The sequence below is a fragment of the Urocitellus parryii genome, chromosome X (assembly GCF_045843805.1).
Source record: "Urocitellus parryii isolate mUroPar1 chromosome X, mUroPar1.hap1, whole genome shotgun sequence".
Lineage (NCBI taxonomy): Eukaryota > Metazoa > Chordata > Mammalia > Rodentia > Sciuridae > Urocitellus > Urocitellus parryii.
The window spans coordinates 91,673,028-91,692,306 of record NC_135547.1 but is presented as its reverse complement, the minus strand read 5'-3'; the positions used below and the strand labels follow the sequence as shown (position 1 = coordinate 91,692,306).

At 43.4% G+C, this 19,279-nt stretch overlaps 1 protein-coding gene across 2 annotated transcripts in view; it reads left to right on the top strand.

Annotated features, from left to right (window-relative positions):
• Positions 1-16,895: 16,895 nt before the first annotated feature.
• The window catches only part of Shroom4 (shroom family member 4), a 47,821-nt gene continuing 45,437 nt past the window's right edge, over positions 16,896-19,279 (top strand). The window contains exons 1-2 of one of the 2 annotated variants that reach the window (XM_026406744.2): positions 18,698-18,748; positions 18,884-18,932. The gene's annotated coding sequence lies outside the window, so the exon portion shown is untranslated. Of the gene's footprint in view, positions 17,267-18,697; positions 18,749-18,883; positions 18,933-19,279 lie in introns of those variants that run through there. The other variant, XM_026406743.2, reaches the window with a different exon arrangement.

Below are 19,279 nucleotides of genomic sequence, written 5' to 3'. Positions count from 1 at the left end.
TGCTGCTGAGAAAAAAGTGTAATTACTTGATGTTGGGTGGTATAGTCTATATATGTCAATTAAGTCTAGGTTATTAATTATGTTATTGAGTTCTATAGTTTCCTTATTTAACTTTTGTTTGGAAGATCTGTCCAGTGGTGAGAGAGGTGTATTAAAGTCTCCCATGATTATTGTATGGTGGTCTATTAGACTCTTGAACTTGAGAAGCGTTTGCTTGATGAAAATAGCAGCACCGTTGTTTGGGGCATATATATTTATGATTGTTATGTCTTGTTGGTGTATGGTTCCCTTGAGCAGTATGAAGTGTCCTTCTTTATCCCTTTTGATTAACTTTGGCTTGAAATCTATTTTATTAGATATGAGTATGGACACTCCTGCTTGTTTCCGCAGTCCATATGAGTGGTATGATTTTTCCCACCCTTTCACCTTCAGTCTATGAATATCTTTTCCTATCAGATGCGTCTCCTGTAGGCAGCATATTGTTGGGTCTTGTTTTGTGATCCATTCTGCTAGCCTGTGTCTCTTAATTGGTGAGTTTAAGCCATTAACATTTAAGGTTATTATTGAGATATGATTTGTTCTTCCAGCCATATTTGTTTATTGATGTTACTAAACCTGGTTTGTTATCCTCTTTGACTACTTTCCCCCCTTTACTGTCCTACCTCCCATTGTTGGTTTTCAATGTTATTTTCCATTTCTTCTTCCTGTAATATTTTGCCAAGGATTTTTTGAAGAGATGGTTTTCTAGCTGCGAATTCTTTTAACTTTTGTTTATCATGGAAGGTTTTAAATTCATCTTCTATCCTGAAGCTTAATTTCGCCGGATACACGATTCTTGGTTGGAACCCATTTTCTTTCAGTGTTTGAAATATGTTATTCCAGGATCTTCTAGCTTTCAGAGTCTGTGTCGAGAGATCAGCTGTTATCCTGATTGGTTTACCCCTAAATGTAATCTGCTTTCTTTCTCTTGCAGCTTTTAAAATTCTCTCCTTATTCTGTATGTTGGACATCTTCATTATAATGTGTCTAGGTGTGGATCTCTTATGATTTTGCACCATCGGCGTCCTGTAGGCTTCTAGGATTTGGGATTCTGTCACATTCTTCATGTCTGGGAAGTTTTCTTGTATTATTTCACTGAATAGATTGCTTAATCCTTTGGTTTGGAGCTCTGTGCCTTCCTGTATCCCAATGACTCTTAAGTTTGGTCTTTTGATATTATCCCATAGCTCTTGAATGTTCTGCTCATGGTTTCTTAGTAGACTTGCTGAGCTATCTATGTTCTTTTCAAGTTGAAATACTCTGTCTTCATTGTCTGATGTTCTATCTTCTAAGTGATCCACTCTGCTGGTAGTATTCTCAATTGAGTTTTTAAGTTGGTTTATTGTTTCCTGCATTTCTAGTATTTCTATTTGTTTGTTTTTTATTACCTCTATCTCCCTGTGAAATTGATCTTTTACTTCCTGGATTTGTTTGTCAATGTGATCTTTCATTGTCTGATTTTGCTGTCTCATGTCTTCCTTGAGACTCCAGATCATCTGAAGCATATATATCCTGAACTCTTTATCTGATATTCCATCTGTTGCAGCTATTACCTCTTCTAAAGTTGAGTTGACCTGCATTGCTTGTGATCCTTTCTTTCCTTGTCTTTTCATACTGCACGCGCTTCTTTCTGCTTGGTGCAACTGTTGTGTTTTAGAAATTTACTAGCCTGAAATCACCTCTTCCGTAACTGAATGAGCTGTGATCAGTAGAACATGGGGATGATTACATCATCTCTTTGAAATGGCGGCTGTTGTCCTCCTCTGTGGTCCGACCAGTGTCTGGAACCAAACTGGACCACTTCTCTCCTCTGTCTCAAAGCTGAAACTCCGCCCTAAGCGCTGCCAAAGTCCTAGCGCCAAACCGCTAGAGGCCGTTCACAGACTCAGCCCTGCAGGGCCCAGATCAGCCGCCGCCGTGAGCGGCAGGATTGTGTTCCTGATCCGAGTTGCTCCGAACCGGCTGGAGGGGGGTGGGGTGGTAGGACTGTGGATCCTAGCGCTGAACCACCTGAGGCCAATCCCAGACTCAGCCCTGCAGGGCCCAGATCAGCCGCTGCCATGACCGGCGAGATTGTGAACCTGATCCGCGTCGCTCCGAACCGGCTGGAGGGGGGTGGGATGGTAGGAGTGTGGATCCTAGCGCTGAACCACCTGAGGCCAATCCCAGACTCAGCCCTGCAGGGCCCAGATCAGCCGCTGCCGTGACCGGCGGGATTGTGAACCTGATCCGCGTCGCTCCGAACCGGCTGGAGGGGGGTGGGGTGGTAGGAGTGTGGGTCCTAGCGCTGAACCGCCTGAGGCCGATCCCAGACTCAGCCCTGCAGGGCCCAGATCAGCCGCCGCCGTGACCGGCAGGATTGTGTTCCTGATCCGGGTTGCTCCGAACCGGCTGGAGGGGGGTGGGGTGGTAGGAGTGTGGGTCCTAGGGCTGAACCACCTAAGGCCGATCCCAGACCCAGCCCTGCAGGGCCCAGATCAGCCAAAGCCGTGACCGGCAGGATTGTGTTCCTGATCCGAGTTGCTCCGAACCGGCTGGAGGGGGGTGGGGTGGTAGGAGTGTGGGTCCTAGCGCTGAACCGCCTGAGGCCGATCCCAGACTCAGTCCTGCAGGGCCCAGATCAGCCAACTCCGTGACCGGCAGGATTGTGTTCCTGATCCGAGTTGCTCTGAACCGGCTGGAGGGGGGTGGGGTGGTAGGAGTGTGGGTCCTAGTGCTGAACCGCCTGAGGCCGATCCCAGACTCAGCCCTGCAGGGCCCAGATCAGCCAACTCCGTGACCGGCAGGATTGTGTTCCTGATCCGAGTTGCTCCGAACCGGCTGGAGGGGGGTGGGGTGGTAGGAGTGTGGGTCCTAGCGCTGAACCGCCTGAGGCCAATCCCAGACTCAGTCCTGCAGGGCCCAGATCAGCTGCTGCCGTGACCAGCGGGATTGTGACCCTGATCCGCGTCGCTCCGAACCGGCTGGAGGGGGGTGGGGTGGTAGGAGTGTGGATCCTAGCGCTGAACCGCCTGAGGCCGATCCCAGACTCAGCCCTGCAGGGCCCAGATCAGCCGCCGCCGTGACTGGCAGGATTGTGAACCTGATCTGCGTCGCTCCGAACCGGCTGGAGGGGGGTGGGGTGGTAGGAGTGTGGGTCCTAGCGCTGAACCACCTGAGGCCGATCCCAGGCTCAGCCCTGCAGGGCCCAGATCAGCAAACGCCGTGACCGGCAGGATTGTGTTCCTGATCCGGGTTGCTCCGAACCGGCTGGAGGGGGGTGGGGTGGTAGGAGTGTGGGTCCTAGCGCTGAACCGTCTGAGGCCGATCCCAGACTCAGTCCTGCAGGGCCCAGATCAGCCAACTCCGTGACCGGCAGGATTGTGTTCCTGAACCGAGTTGCTCCGAACCGGCTGGAGGGGGGTGGGGTGGTAGGAGTGTGGGTCCTAGCGCTGAACCGTCTGAGGCCGATCCCAGACTCAGTCCTGCAGGGCCCAGATCAACCGCTGCCGTGACCGGCGGGATTGTGAACCTGATCCGCGTTGCTCCGAACCGGCTGGAGGGGGGTGGGGTGGTAGGAGTGTGGATCCTAGCGCTGAACCACCTGAGGCCGATCCCAGGCTCAGCCCTGCAGGGCCCAGATCAGCAAACGCCGTGACCGGCAGGATTGTGTTCCTGATCCGGGTTGCTCCGAACCGGCTGGAGGGGGGTGGGGTGGTAGGAGTGTGGATCCTAGCGCTGAACCGCCTGAGGCCGATCCCAAACTCAGCCCTGCAGGGCCCAGATCAGCAAACGCTGTGACTGGCAGGATTGTGTTCCTGATCCGAGTTGCTCCGAACCGGCTGGAGGGGGGTGGGGTGGTAGGAGTGTGGGTCCTAGCGCTGAACCGCCTGAGGCCGATCCCAGACTCAGCCCTGCAGGGCCCAGATCAGCAAACGCTGTGACCGGCAGGATTGTGTTCCTGAACCGAGTTGCTCCGAACCGGCTGGAGGGGGGTGGGGTGGTAGGAGTGTGGGTCCTAGCGCTGAACCGTCTGAGGCCGATCCCAGCCTCAGTCCTGCAGGGCCCAGATCAACCGCTGCCGTGACCGGCGGGATTGTGAACCTGATCCGCGTCGCTCCGAACCGGCTGGAGGGGGGTGGGGTGGTAGGAGTGTGGATCCTAGCGCTGAACCACCTGAGGCCGATCCCAGGCTCAGCCCTGCAGGGCCCAGATCAGCAAACGCCGTGACTGGCAGGATTGTGTTCCTGATCCGGGTTGCTCCGAACCAGCTGGAGGGGGGTGGGGTGGTAGGAGTGTGGGTCCTAGCGCTGAACCGCCTGAGGCCGATCCCAGACTCAGTCCTGCAGGGCCCAGATCAGCCGCCGCCGTGACCGGCAGGAATCTGTCCCTGATCCGAGTTGCGGAGATTCAGTCGCCTGGGACAAACTGACCCCTCACACAGACTTACTAGTTATCGGCAGGTCTCCTTCCCGTGGAATATTGTTAGAAGATCTTCAGCAGGTCCCATGCAAGTGTATTTATGTGTCTCTCTGATCCTGTTACTGCGGAGGTATAGGAAATGCTGCTTGCTCGCCGGCCGCCATGTTGGATCCCAGATTTATTTATTTATTTATTTATTTATTTGTTTATTTAATTTAGTGTCACTGGTAATTGAACCTAGGGTCTCTTGCATGCTCAGCAAGCCCTCTATCACTGAGTTACATCCCCATCCCAGTTTCCTTATCTTGTGCTGTATATGTGTAATAAGAATTGTAATGCATTCTGCTGTCATTTATTTTTTTAAATAAATAAAATAAAATAAAATGGGAATAATGATATCTGCTTTATCAAATTATGTGAGCAAATGAGAACTTGTAAGAAATGCAGCTCCTCCCCAGACTAATAAACCAGAATCTGCATCTTAATGAGATGCAGCTGATTTGCATGCCCATGAAAGTTTGAAAAGCACTGCTCTCATGCATTGTTTGTGGGAATTCAAATTAGCATAACCTCTCTGGGTATTAGTAGATTTTATCCTACATGTATACACTTTTTAAGCCCGAGTTCCATTTGTAGAACTTTATCTAAATGATACAATCAGAGATGTTTGTAAAGACATGTACAGAGGTGTTCTTTGAAGCATTTTTTTGTATTTTAAAACATTAGAAACAATCTCAGTATTCATTACTTGGATAGTAAACATTAAATAAACTCTTAAAAATTTACACACTGAAATACTATGCAGTTATTAGAATTTTTGAAAAAGTATCTGCAGATATGAAGTTATCTCTAAAATACATTGTTAAGCACAAATAGCAAGATTCTAAACAGTATTATGATATTCTTTTTTGTGTGTGCTATTATTATAATTTCCATTTTAAAGATAATGTAACTGAGACAAAGATGCCAAACAGCTAGAAACTGTGAGTTCAAGTTTAGAGAGTCTGCTTATGTTCTTTATACTATGTCATACTTCCGCTCAGGGGTTAAAAAATGTTCCTTTGGAGTGTGGCTAACTGCTTTTTCATTTTATGTATTTTTACTGCTTGAATAGCTTGATATGACTTTTAAAACAAAGAAATGCTTAAAACTCAGTTGGTCCAAAACTGAACTAAGTTTCCTCCCCACTTTTCTTCTGATAGTGAGGGTGATGGGTTGAGTCATTTACTAAGAAGAGAAATTTGATAGAACCTCTGGACTCTCTCCTTTACCCCTTCAGCAGTCAGATCAGGCACCGTCTTAATCTATTTTCTATTGCTATGACTAAATGACACAGACTGGGTCATTCACACAGAAAAGGAAATTGCTTCTGATGGTTTCAGAGGCTGGAAAGTCCAATGTCAAGGGGATGCATTGGTGAGGGCCTTCCTGCTGGTGAAAACTTTCTGCAAAATCCTGAGTTGGCACAGGGTGTCACATGGCAAGAAAGAGCTTAGGTCTTTCTTCTTCTTCTTCTTTTTTGCATTTTTCTTGTTTTTATTCACTGAACAATATAGTATAGCAATCATATACATAGTGTTCACATTATATTAGGTATTATATGCCATGTAGAGATGATTTAAACCATATGGGAGGTTGTGTGTGTGTTGTATGCAAATTAAAAAACACTTTTCATAAGGGACTTGAGAGTCTATGGATTTTGTGTCTCTGGGTATCTTTCTTATAAAGCCACTAATGCAATCAGAGGGCCCTACCTTTATCCTTTCATCTAATTCTGATTGCCTTCCAGTGGCCCCACCTCCAAATATCATTACCATAAGACATTGGGGATTAAGTTTCAATGTAAGTTTTGGATGATGTAAATATTCAGACCGTAGAAGGTATCAAGATTTATTGGTTCTACCTCTTAGACTAGACAATTCTCAAATCTGCCCCTTTATTCTTGAATCATGGTATCTTAAATGCTTTCCTTCATTTCCTAATTCCTATAATCCCAACAATGGAGGGAGAGCTGAGGCAGGAGGATCACAAGTTCAAGGTCACCCTGGGCAACCTAATGAGATCCCGTGTCAAAAAAAAGTCAGGGGCTATAGCTCAGTGCTAAAGTACACCTGGGTTCAATCCCCAGTATCAGTATTGCTACTGCAATGAAAGCAAGCAAACGGGTAGGTAGATCAATGAATCAGAATAGAGACCCCAGAAATAAATACACACATTTACAATCAACTGGTTTTCAACAATGCTATGAAGAACTTAGAACCGGGAAAGTCTTTTCAATAAATGGAGCTTGGAATATTGGGAAACCACAAGCAGAAGTATAAAATTGTAGGCATATTTCATACCTTATACAAAAATCGACTTAGCATGGATTAAAAAGTAATACCTAAGATCAGAAACTAAAACTACTGGAAGAAAGCCTATGGAAAAACTTGACATTGGTCTTGGTGAAGATTTATTTATATAACCCCCAAAGTACAGGCAACAAAAGCAAAGTAGACAAAATAGACACATGAGATAATCACCAACTAAAAATATCACAAAGAAAGCATCAACAAAGAGACAGCATATAAATGGGAGAAAATATTTGCAAACTATACAAGACTTTAGTATCCAAAATATATTTTAAAAAACTCAAACAATTCAATGGCAAGCATATAAATAACCTGATTTTTAAAAATGAACTTAAGGACTGAATAGACATTTCTTTTTAATTTTTTTAAATTTACTTACTTATTCTAATTTGTTATACATGACAACAGAATGCATGTCAATTCGTAGTACACATATAGAACGCAATTCTTCATGTCTCTGGCTGTACATAGAGTAGAGTCACACCATTTGTGTCTTCATACATGTACTTAGGGTAATGATGTCCATCTCATTCCACTGACTTTATTACCCCCATGCCCCCTCCTATCCCCTTCCTCTCCTTTGCCCTATCTAAAGTTCCTCAATTCCTCTTGTGCTCCCTGCTACCCCCATTATGGATCAACATCCACATATCAGAGAAAACATTTGGCATTTGATTTTTGGGGATTGGCTTATTTTGCTTAGCATAATATTTTCCAACTCCATTCATTTACCTGCAAATGCCATGATTTTATTATTTTTCATGCTGAGTAATCCTTTGTGTATGTATACCACAGTTTCTTTATCCATTCGTTTACTAAAGGGTATTTAGGTTGGTTCCACAGTTATTAGCTATTGTAAATTGTACTGCTTTAAACACTGATATGGCTATGTCCCTGTAATATGCTGTTTTTAAGTCCTTTAGGTATAAACCAAGAAGTGGGATAGATGGGTCAATGGTGGTTCCATTCCAAGTTTTCCAAGGAATCTTCATACTGCTTTCCATATTGGTTGCATGAATTTGCAGTCCCACCAGCAATGTATGAGTGTGCCTTTTCCCCCACATCCTCACCAACACTGACTGGAGTGAGATGAAATCTTAGAGTAGTTTTGATTTGCATTTCTCTAATTACTAAAGATGTTGAACACTTTTTCATATATTTGTTGATTGTATTTCATCTTCTGAGAATTGTCTGTTCAGTTCCTTGGCCCATTTATTGATTGGGTTATTCGGGGGGGGGGTTGGCATTAAGATTTTTTGAGTTCTTTACTAGAGATTAGTGCTCTATCTGATGTGTATGTGGTAAGAATTTGCTCCCATTCTATAGGCTCTCTATTCACTTCACTGATTGTTTCTTTTGCTGAGAAGAAGCTTTTTTAGTTTGAATCCATTCCATTTATTGATTCTTGATTTTATTTCTTATGCTGTAGGAGTCTTATTAAGGAAGTCGGGGCCTAATCCAACATGATGGAGATTTGGACCTACTTTTTCTTCTATTAGATGTAGGGTCTCTGGTTTTATTCCTAGCTCCTTAATCCACTTTGAGTTGAGTTTTAGGCATGGTAAGAGATGGAGTTTAATTTCATTTTGCTGCATATGGATTCCCAGTTTTCCCAGCACCATTTGTTGAAGAGGCTATCTTTTCTCCAATATAGGTTTTTAGCACCTTTGTCTAATATAAGATACTGTAATTATGTGATTTAATCTCTGTGTCCTCTATTCTGTTCCATTGGTCTACAAGTCTATTTTGGAGCCAATACCATGCTGTTTTTGTTCTATTGCTCTGTAGTATAGATTAAGGTCTGATATAGTGATGCCACCTGCTTCATTCTTCTTGCTAAGGATTGCTTTAGCTGTTATAAGTCTCTTATTTTTCCAAATGAATTTCATGGCTGCTTTTTTCTATTTATACAAGGAATGTCATTGGGATTTTGATTGAAATTGCATTAAATCTGTATAGTGCTTTTGGTAGTATGGTCATTTTGACAATATTAATTGTGCCAATCCAATAACAAAGGAGATCTTTCCATTTTCTAAGGTGAATACACATTTCTTAAAAGAATATGGAGAAAAAAAAGCTCAATGTCACTAATAATTCGGGAAATGCAAATAAAAACCACAATTAGACATCCCCTCACACTTGTTAGAATGGCTACTATCAAAAGGGTACTATCAAAATGATCACAAGTGCTCCTGAGAATATGGAGAAAAGGAAACCTTTGTGGCAATGTCCATTAGTATAGCCACTGTGGAAAGCAGTATGGAGGTTCCTCAAAAAGTTAGAATTTAGGACTGAGGATGTAGCTTAGTGCCAGGGTGCTTCCCTACCATGTGCCAAGCTGTGGATTCAATTCCCAGTACTGAAAAAAAATAATTGAATTTAAATTCAGCAATCTCCACTTTTGGGAATGTATCCAAAACAAATGAAGTAAGTATCATGAAGAGATATCTGCACTCTTACGTTTATTGCAGCATTATGCACAATAACTAGATATGGAATTGACCTAAGTTGTCCATTGACTGAGGAACAAATAAAGACAATGTGATATATATGCACAATGAAATACTGTTAAACCTCTAAAAAGAAGGAAATTATTTCATTTGTGACTACATGGATGGAATTAAGGAACATTATGCTAAGTGAAATAAGTCAAGCACAGAAAGGTATATACTACATGGTCTTTCTTATACCTGGAATCTAAAAAAGTTGAACTCATAGGAATAAAATTGTGATACCAGAAGGTGGGATGGACCAGGAAATGGGGATGTAGTTGTCAAAGGATATAAAGCTTTGGTCATGCAGAATGATTAATTTCTAGAGATTTAATATCCAGCTTGGTGCCTATAGTTAATAATAATGTATTGTATTCTTGCACATTGCTAATAAGAGTAATCCTTAAATAATCTCACCACAAAAAAAAAAAGAGTAGCTATGTGGTGTTGTTTTAGTCAGTAGCTATGTGGGGTTGTTTTTTGTCTCTATGACCAAAAGACCTGACAAGGACCATTTTAGAAGAGGAAAAGTTTATTTGTCATCCATGATTTCAGAGGTCACAGTCCATAGATGGCTGACTCTGTTGCTCTGGGCCTGAGGTGAGGCAGAACATCTCAGTGGAAAGGTGTGGAGGAGGAAAGCAGCTTAGAACATGGCCACCAGGAAGCAGAGAGAGAACTCTCACTCTCCAGGTACAAAATATAAAGGCCAAAGTTATGGCCCTAGGAAACCATCTCCTCCAACCACACCCTTTCTCCCTATAATCATCACCCAGTTCATCTGTTCAAGTCGGTTGATGTACTGATTAGGTTATGACTCTCATAACCCAATCATTTCACTTCTAAGCTTTGTTGCATTGTCTCACCTATGAGCTTTTGGGGGACACCTCATATCTAAACTACAATAGAGGTAATGGATATGCTAATTAGTCTGATAAGCATTTTTTTATGTACACATGTATTCAACCTTCATGTACAGCATAAATAAGTGCAATTTTTATTTAGTAGCTAAACTTTAATAAAACTGTAAAAAGAAAGAAACAAAACTAAGGACATAAAAGCTTGAAGAACTAGAGGTTTATGAATGTGAATGCCTCAGGCTGGGACATTTTGCAGAGGTTCATGCAAAATACTGTGGAATCAGGTGAGAATCTTTATGAGGGTATACCTCACAGGGGAAGCACATATATGGTAGCTTCTCTACCATGTGACAAGCTATGGATTCAATTCCCAGTACTCAAAAAAATAATTGAATTTAAACTCAGCAATCTCCATTTTTGGGAATGTATCCAAAGCAACCTTACCTGCTTACCTGCTCAATACTTCTCCCTGACAAATGTATCTGTGACCCAGGAATTGCCTTCTTGGTTGTAGAATCTTCTTTACCATACAGAGATCCATGCCCTCCCCTGAGGGATCCCATGTACCTTTCAAGATATTGTCCTGTATTATATATGTAGTATTGGCAATTGAAGGGAGGCTTCCAGCCTACCTTAGTAGGTCAGAACCCACCAACGTCAAAGCCTCTGCCAGTATTTTGAAGAAGCCATTTGAATATCTGTTCTAAAACGTATAATAGAGTAATGGTTATCAAACTTGAGAGTGCATCAGAATCATATAAAAACTTGTTAAAACACATCTCTAGCTGGGCATGATGGTGCACTCCTGTCAGTTCAGCAACTTGGGAGGCTCAGGTACGAGGTTGCAAGTTTGAGGCCAGTTTCAGGAACTTAGTGAGGCCTTAAGCAACTTACCAAGACCTTATCTCAAAATTAAAAGAAAAAAAAAGGACTAGGGATGTAGCTCAGTGATTAAGTGCCCCTGGCTTCAATCCCCAGTATATATATATATATATATATATATATATATATATATATATATATATATATATATATATATCTGCATGAAATTCTGCTTTTCATTCTGTTTCTCTCCTATTCTGGAACCTGCAATGCCTGTCTCTTGCCTATGGGATAATAAAAAGCCAGTGCTTCAACCTGATAACTCAAGGTCCCCATGTTCTTGAGTCATTCCATTTTTACTTCCTATGTGCCCTATAGAAAGAGTATGTTCTTCCTTCAGCACATTCCTGCCTTTCCCACTTTTGTTCATGTAAACCTGGCAGGATCTCTCTCCTAGTCTTCTCTAGTTGAAATTGTACTAAGTCTTCTAAAATTAGCTTGGAGATTCTGTGAAGCCTTCCTTGATTCAGCTAGCTATGCATTCTCCTTTGAACTCTCCTTTGGTTAGCATTTTCTTTCTGGAACTTCTGACTTTGTTTCCTGTTTAGTGGTTATCTAGGTCTTTTTCTTCTCCCCTTTTATGCTATAAATTCCTTGAGCACAGAGATGATAACTTCTTCATTTTAATGTGTTCTTGAATACCTTTCCAAGCACCTTACATGTAGATAAAAGCTCCATAAATGCTTAGAAAAAAAAAACAGCAATGACTGCCAACTTTCTTTTTCTTTTTCTTTTCTTTTCTTTTTTTTTTTAAGAGCTACTAATGACTCAGTTTTGGGAATGAATACTGTGCTAAGAAGGTACAGATGCCAGATGACCCTAGTGTCATAGTTATTCTTTTTTCTTTACTCTCCACATTCAACCCATTAATAAATGCTGTTGGCACTACTTCTTCAAAATATCCCTAATATTAATAAACCTCTGTTCCTTATGCCTACTTCTACCTTTTTTGAACAAACCACCATTCTCTCTTATCTACATGAACCTTTTAAACTTGGTGCCTGGTTTCTATTCTTATCCCTCCCCACCTTTACCAAATCCATCAGCCAAATGAGATCTTTACAAAACGTAGATCATGTTAGCCCCGTTTAACAACCTCCCACAGCTTCCTAGTTCCTTGAGAATACAATTCAAACTGATGGCCTTCATTGGTCTTGGAAAACTCCATGATATGCCTAGGTATCTCACCAATCTCATCTCTCCTGATGTCCATCTTGCTCATGGTTATCCAGCTCTGCTGAGGGTTGGCCTGTCCTCATTATCATATTTGCTCAAAGCAGAGTAAGTAGATTCTTTTATTTCAATTGGGGTCCTAGCCATTGTTGGCTATTACTCTAGTGTTCCATGTCTTTAGTAACAGAGATGATTCGGGAGTGGCCAGAAGTAGTGCTGAGGACTTTGAGAAATGACTCTGGGGAAACCTTTGTGGATTCCATCAGATGCTTGAAACATTGTGTCTAACACTGGGTGTGACCTGAAGAAAACAATGGGCCTAAGGGAGGAAGAAAGGAAAGTTTGTATTATCCCTTGCTGCCTCCTTCCCAAGGGAGGCTATAAACATAACTGGTAGCAACCAAGCTGGAGGACAAACAGCCTCCACCTTATTTATCACTTTGGGAGTTGGTTTAGGAAATTTGGCATCATGGCAAAAGCTTTAAGGTCATCTGTTAAATCAGATGGTTCTCAGTGTACTTGATGCTTTTATTCCATTATGCTCTTCTGAAGTCTCTTTCAGCTTTCTCATGTTTTATCCTTAGCTTTTCTTTTTAAAGTATCGATTTTTTAGTTGTAGATGGACACAATATCTTTATTTTATTTATTTGTTTTTATGTGGTGCTGAAGATTGAACCCAGTGGTAGGTGAGCACTCTACAACTGAGCTCCAATCCCACCCTCCCTAGTTTTTGGAGAGGTGGGAGAGGGGAAGCCCTTTTTCATTATTCAGAGATTTTATTTGATCCCCTTTCTTCCAGAAGCTGCAAAAGTTTTGCAACATTTATATTTTTGCTTTTAGGGCCATTGACAAGAAATAGTCAATGGTGGGTATATTTCATCAGACCATATCTAGAAAAACTTATGTTGATCCATGACTCCAGCTTGCACATGCCCACCCTCCTCTGTCTACATGTCAAATTTGTGCCAGGCACAGTGGAACAAGCCTTATAATCCCAGCAACTTGGGAGGCTGAGGCAGTAAGATTGCCCAGCCAGCCTGGGCAACAAAGAGACCCTGTATCAACATTTTAATGAAAGGACTGGGAATGTAGCTCATTGATAAAGCATCACTGGGTTTAATAACCAGTACCAAAAAAAAAAATAGGACAACAACAACAAACAGCCTACAAATTACTCCCTAGCCTACAGGAAAAATGAATTACAAGAACTGTGTTTCTAAATTATTATGCATTTTCTAGTTCTCAGAATTTGCAAAGCTCTCCCAAGTCATCTGTATGGTTACTTCCTTCCAACCTTCTTTGGAAAAAGTGGTCTCCTTAGGCTGAGACAGGAGGATTGCAAGTTCAAGGCCAGCCTCAGCAACTTTGCCTCAAAACACAACAAAATAAACAAATAAAAACAAAAAGGACTGAGAATGGAACCCATAGGTACTTTAACACTGAGCCATATCTCCAGTCTCTCTCTCTCTCTCTCTCTCTCTCTCTCTCTCTCTCTCTCTCTCTCTCACACACACACACACACACACACACACACACACACACACACACACAATTTCCCCCTTGGTTTTTGTCTATAGTAAGGAAGGGTATCTGGATCACCAGGCTTCAAGGTCTTCCAGCCAACAGTGAAGTGGGGGGGCCTTCAGAGCTCTGTGTCCCTCCATGGTGACCAAGCAGCTTTTCCCCTCCTCTGTCAGATAAACAAGCTGTGCATTGTTCTGTCCCCTCCGCCTGTCTGCAGGCTTCCCTTCCTGCCAGGCGGGCCAGAATGAGCTTAGGCTCCTTCATGTGGGGCAGGTGGAATGTGCTCTTTGGGGGGAGGCTGGAAGAGTCACAGAAAGTAAACAGAGCTAATCAAGGACACTCTTTTGTGCTTCTCCTTATCCAAACACTTTCAAAAGCGGAAAGAGCCCACACTCCATTATGGTCCAGACTTCTTGCTTAGCACAGCCCCAAGTAACAGGGGTTACATTTTCTTCTTGCCCTGGGCTGTGCAGAGCTCTGGTTCTCTTTCTGATTGTTCTCTCCCAATAAATGTCTCTTGAGAGGTCCACTGAAAGCCAGGTTCAGAGACAAGTGGTACCATCAGAGGATATCAGGGAAACAGCCAAGAGGAGCTGCTGGAGATTGACTCCTTCCAGAGTTGCTCTACCTTCCTCTCCTAACCTCTCAAGGTAACTTTACAAAGACTCTTCTGGGAGTTGATTATGGTGGATCCATCACTTTTGCTGGCATACATCCACCCTCCTCCATCCACATGCCAAGTTCTTATCCTTGGAGTGCTTAGGAAAGAGGCAGCTATCCTTACCTTGTCCCCATCATAGGAGGTTATACCTGGTCACGTTGTCTGGAACTCAGTTCTGCTAAGTGGCAGAGTGTTCCTTTTCTCCCCATGCCATCTTCCAGCCTCTTCCCCCAATCCTAAACTGGCCTAACTGCTGCCCAAGATCTCTTCCCTTACACAAGGATTTCTTGAGTATATCCTGTTTGTGCCTACCTGCCTATCACCTCATCTGAAGATTGCCCAAATCTCCCATATTCCACCTTGCCTTCCCAGAAACTTCCAGTTAAATCTGCTGGATTCTTATTGACACCTTTCACCTCAGGAACTTCTCAGCCAGTTCCATCAACAGGCATATGTTTCCAGGTACTATTTCTTCAGCCTCACCTTGCTACTGACAGGGTCAGGCTGCTGTCAAACTCATTGCACTTTATTTTGTTAGGAAATGGGGCTCAGCAAGCCTCATCAAGCATGCACTTGCATGGGCCAGGTTACTGAAAGGATGGAGGAAGGCACTTGACAATGAAAAGATTAGGGAAGGCTGGGCACCCAGGCCTGGTGATTCTTGAGGGCAAGGCTTATTACTTAGTATGTTGCCACTGTAAATGTGGTTATGGCTGCGGTAGCAGCAGTACCACCACCACCCTGGAGCTCATTAGAAAGTAAGAACCTGAAGCCCAGCCCAGTGGTGCACACCTGTAATCCCAGCAACTTGGGAAAGCTGAGGCAGGGGGATTCCAATTTGAGGCCAGCCTCAGCAACTTAGTGAGATCCTATCTCAAAATAAAAAAAATAAGAAGAGCTGGGAATGTAGGTTAGTGGTAGAGTGCCCTGGGTTCAATCCCCAGCACACACACACACAGAGAGAGAGAGAGAGAGAGAGAGAGAGAGAGAGAGAGAGAGAGCAGAAAAGAGGGGTTGAGGTTAAAAAAAAAAGTCAGAGCTTGAGCTCCAGTGCTGAATCAGAATCTGCCTTTTAATAAGACACCCAAGTGATCCACATGCCCATGAAAGTTTGACAAGTTCCTTCTCCTAAGTAGTCCTTTCTTTTCCATCTCTGGATTGAAGATATCCATTTTCTTACTAAATACAATATCTTGCCCATTGTTATTTTTGGTAGAAGGTAGTATTAATAACAGATACCACTTATTGCGTGCCTTTCACATGCCAGGTGTATTTTACACAGGAGGAAATTGAGGTTCTGGGTCATGTCCAAGACCAAACAACTAGTGAATGATGGAGATGAGGCACCAAGCCAGATCCCTATGCCCCCACAAAACCTCAAAATTTCCTTCATACAGTACTCCTATACAGTTGGTAAAAGTCAACCTAGACTTCTCTATGAGGTCCACAGGGAAGAGAGGAGAAGGGGCCTCCGGACGTGATTTCCCCAGAGAGGAAAGGGCCTAGCATACTTTTTGTCCTGAGGGAGTTTGCGTAAGCTCTCTCAGGGGCCAGAAATTACTGGAATTGGGGCTAGAGGCCAAGGGAAATGGGAGTAGGATCAGAAACATTATGAAGGGAAAACCCTAACTCTAAATTCTCAAGAGAAATTAAATTCTGATGCCTTAGCCTGGATTAAAGGGTACAATAAACCCATGTGAAGCACTCTGAGTTGTGGCTAGTGTATTGGTCAATGAGAACATAATTTGGAGCCCCAGGCTGGGTCTCAGGACTACTGCATCATAGTATGCTGTAGCTGAAAGGGTCATTTGTGATGATTAAGTTCAATGTTTTATTTTTCAGAGAGGAAACAGAAGCCCAGAGAAGGGGGAGCAAGTTGCCAGAGGTCAGAGTAAATTTATGGCAGGTCCACAAATACTGACCCCAAATGCCACTATTTCAGCATTGCTAATGGGCACCTTTTCTGGACTTGGAGTCTCTGGTGTGAAATTGAGGTTTTGTTTTGTTTTGTTTTGGGTTTGTTCATACAGAAATGCAGACCCTATAAATAAGACCCAGAATGATCATAAGGCTTTATTTCTCAGCAAGACCTTCACCTTGGAAAGGTTTTAATTCACTTGCTCCCAGCTTTAGACAATCAGCTGTGGTGCCATTTCTCTGGACCTGGAGGCTGTTCAGCTTGGCTGATCTGAGCTTTCCTTTTCTGGGACCCTGAAGACCTACAGAGATGGCTGGGTGGGGTCAACTCAGTCCAGGAAGCTCAGGAATTCTTTTAAGTGTATGTGTCTGGGGTATTTTTCTCTCTCACTTACGTGTATTTTTAAAAATTCTTTTTAGACACCCGCTTTATCTTTCCCAAACATCATTTCCTTGCTCCTTTCCTGAGTTCTAGCAGTGGCTGGGGGCCCAGCTTCCTTATTGGCCTCTGAGCTGTGGAGGGGGTGGACCAGGGCTCAGAAGAGGTGGGAGTCGGGAACAGGGGGCCTGTTTATGCTGTTGGAACTGCCTTTCATCCTTCCCTTTGCCACCAGGGTTCCTGGCTAGTTCCTGGAGCACTGTCTTCACTCCTATCTAGCTCTTCATACTGCCTTTCATTCCCTAAGGCTGTGGTCACTTTGAAGCCCAGCTAGGCCGATGACCACACATTGCCTTCAGTGCTACTCCTTCCTGTTCTTGCAACTGGGACCTGACTGTGTCTGAGCCCCTTGGACCACACTCAGGATCTTGGGCTGATGGCTTCTCATCCCAGGAGGTCTTAACTGGAAGGCAGATGGGTCCCAGTTAAGGAAGGGACTCCGGCTGCGGGGTTTGTCGATGAGAGTCTGAGCTAGCTGGATACCTCATTCTCTCCTAAGCCATCTCTCCGCTCTGGGCAACTTCATGGTAGGTACAGCCTATAGCCATGGCTGCCAAGGCCACCACTCCTCTTCTCTTCTGCTTTCTTTCTTTAATGCCTTTTTCTTTTCTTTTGGCCTCCTTAAGAAAGGTGTTTTGGTGTAATGAATGATGAGTGTGTGTTCAATGCTAGTGTCTGAGCCAGCCTTAGGGGAAAGAGTAAGTGCTAGGTCATTGCCCCCACATGTAGGTCTGGGCTGCGTGGTGGGTGGTTGGAATTGTCTTACCTCTCTGCTCATTTCTCATGATCACCCCCTTCCCCACTGCCCAGGAGGGGGTGGTTTCCAGTCTAGGACTACTGAGACGTCCCTTTTCTGACTGCTTCTTGAGGGAATGGTTTGGGGCATACAAGCTTTCTTAGTCAGACCCCTTTGGGGAGGAGGGGTTGTGTGGTATCTTAATAGGAGCTAGGGGATCTGAGTCTTGATCCCAACTCATCTGGTTACAAGCTGTGTACTCTTGGCAAATCACTTCAATTTTATGCATCTCTGTTTCTTCATCTGTTAAATGGGGTAATAATAGTTCTTACCATATAAGGCTAGCATGAGGAATAATCCAGCTAAGGTCTTTGTTGTTCCTAGTGCCTGGTACATCATAACTGTTCAATAAATGGCCTCTGTGAGTTTTTTTAAGTTCATAAAATATCTATGTCAGGTACTGATTTCACACCCGGGATTGCAATTAATTCAGATCATAACTCATAAGAAGGAGATGGTCACTTTCCCCATTTTAGGGATAAAGAATCTGTCACTCAGGGACTGGGGTTGTGGTTCAGTGGTAGTGCACTTGCCTGGCATGTGTGAGGCACTGGGTTTGATTCTCAGCGCCACATATAAATAAATAAAATAAAGGTCTATTGACAACTGAAAATATATATAAAAAGAATATCACTCAAGTGGTTAAGGGTATGACTTGGTGGTAAAGGGTTTGCGTAGTATGCATGAGGTCCTGGCTGCACTCCTAGCATCCCCTCCCTCAAAAGGAAGAATCTGCACCTCAGAGAAATGACTTGCCCAAGGTCACATAGCTAGGATTTGAATATAAACATGGACTAATTCTAAGCCTAGTCAAATCAGGAATAATAAGCCAAAACCTGACAAAGTTTTCTCTCCTCTCCCAAACTAAGGTTAGAAGGCTCCAATTCCCTCTGTTAAAATTTTCCTTCTCTGAGCAGTGCATTTTCTCCTAGGATCTCCAAAGTCCCTACTATTCCTACTTCTGAAGAAATCCCAAGGTTCCTTTTGTAAGCTACCTTTCAAAGTGTGGCAAGGGAGTGTCATAGCAAAACCTTAGTAGATGATTAAATCGAGGTGCCCTTTGTGGGAGTTCTCTTGAGCTTCCAATCAGGACAAGTTTGAGCTAATAACCATTATTATAGTACCTAGTACTTACTGACCATTTGCTATGGACCAGGCTGTTTCCCATTTGCGTGGAGAATACTCTCTCTAATCCCTCCAGTCGCCTATCCAGGTAAGAATTATTTTTCCCTTTCTTAGATCTGAGAACTAAAGCTCAGATGATTCAAGTGATTCCCATAGAATCACACATCTCAAATTCTAGAGGTAGGATTTGAATCCAGATCCTTCTCACTTGTTTTTGTCTCAGGACAAGCTCCCAGGAAGACATGGCACTTGAGCAGTACCTTGAAGAACAGGTAGGATTTAGGTTAACAAAAGGGAGGGGACACTCTAGGCAGGGGAACGGTCATAGTGATAACTATTATTGTTTGAAGGGCTGGCCAGACCCAGTTCTAAGCACTTGACATACATTTTCTTACTTGATCTTTCAACAACCCCAGCGGGTAGATACTCGTATTTCTACTTTACTGCCAAGTAAACAAGGATTCTGAGAAGTGAAGAAACTTGCCTAATGCCTCAGAAGCTAATCAGTTGGGATTCAAATCAAGGTGGTCCAACTCCTGAGTCTGTACTAGATTTTACTAGAAAATTAACGTTAAAGGCACAAAATCAGAAAGGGAGAGAGCTGGATACATGGTGTGAT